Source organism: Arachis stenosperma, chromosome 6 (assembly GCF_014773155.1).
Source record: "Arachis stenosperma cultivar V10309 chromosome 6, arast.V10309.gnm1.PFL2, whole genome shotgun sequence".
Classification (NCBI taxonomy): domain Eukaryota; kingdom Viridiplantae; phylum Streptophyta; class Magnoliopsida; order Fabales; family Fabaceae; genus Arachis; species Arachis stenosperma.
In genome coordinates this window covers 127,061,191-127,062,587 of record NC_080382.1, presented here as the reverse complement: position 1 = coordinate 127,062,587, position 1,397 = coordinate 127,061,191, and the positions used below count along the sequence as shown (strand labels likewise).

Below are 1,397 nucleotides of genomic sequence, written 5' to 3'. Positions count from 1 at the left end.
GTAAGGTTTATTACTTGGACGACCCAGTGCACTTGCTGGTTAGTTGTGCGAAGTTGTGTTTATGCCATGGTATTGAGCACCAAGTCTTTGGAGCCATTACTAGGGATTGTTTGTGTTTTGAAAAGTATTGATCACAATTTCGTGCACCAACCACCTAACTACTTCTCTCACCTCTAATTTTCGAAGGTCACTAACCATTTTTTCAAAATTCTTTTTGATTAACTAATTGTTTTAAATTCTAATCTCTTTTTATTTCAAAAAATTTTCAAAAATTCTCTCTCTCCCATCTCTTTCTATTTAATCACTAACACTTATCCTCCTTTAATAATTCGGACCCCCTCCTTCTCTATAAGTTTGAATTCTTCTCTCTACCTCATCCTTCTATTCTTCTTTTCCTCTGACACATCAAGGGATTTCTATACTGTGACATAGAGGATTCCATACTTTTGTTTATTTCTTCTCTTTCATATGAGCAGGAATAAAGATAAAGGCATTCTTGTTGAAGCTGATCCTGAACCTGAAAGAACTCTGAAGAGGAAGCTAAGAGCAGCTAAAGCACAATACTCTGAAGATGACCTGACATAAATTTTTGAAAAGGAAGCAGACAAAATAGACATGGCCAAACCCAACAACAACAATGCAAGGAAGGTGCTTGGTGACTTTACTGCACCAACTTCCAACTTCTATGGAAGAAGCATCTCAATTCCTGCCATTGGAGTAAAAAACTTTGAGCTTAAGCCTCAATTAGTTTCTCTGATGTAGCAAAATTGTAAGTTTTATGAACTTCCATTGGAAGATCCTTATCAGTTCTTAGCTGCATTCTTGCAAATCTGTGATACTGTTAAGACCAATGGGGTTGATCCCGAGGTCTACAGACTTATGCTTTTCCCTTTTACTCTAAGAGACAGAGCTAGGACATGGTTGGACTCACAACCTAAGGAAAGCCTGAACTCTTGGGAAAAGTTGTTCAGTGCTTTCCTGGCCAAATTCTTTCCACCTCAAAAGATGAGCAAGCTTAGAGTAAAAGTTTAAACCTTCAGACAGAAGGAAGGTGAATCCCTCTATGAAGCTTGGGAAAGATACAAGTAATTGATCAGAAGGTGTCCTTCTGACATGCTTTCAGAATGGAGCATCTTATGCATATTCTATGATGGTCTATCTAAACTATCCAAGATGTCATTGGACAGCTCTACTGGAGGATATCTTTATTTGAAGAAAACCCCTGCAGAAGCCCAGGAACTCATTGAGATGGTTGCAAATAACCAGTTCATATACACTTCTGAGAGAAATCCTGTGAATAATGGAACAACCCAAAAGAAAGGAGTTCTTGAGGTTGATACTCTGAATGCCATATTGGCTCAGAACAAAATATTGACTTAGTAAGTCAATATAATTTC

General features: G+C 37.7%; 1 non-coding gene across 1 annotated transcript; it reads right to left on the bottom strand.

Annotated features, from left to right (window-relative positions):
* Positions 1 to 1,011: 1,011 nt before the first annotated feature.
* Positions 1,012 to 1,119, bottom strand: LOC130937107 (small nucleolar RNA R71). The gene has a single exon (XR_009068340.1). It is a non-coding gene; the product is annotated as a small nucleolar RNA R71 (small nucleolar RNA).
* Between the last annotated feature and the right edge of the window lie 278 nt (positions 1,120 to 1,397).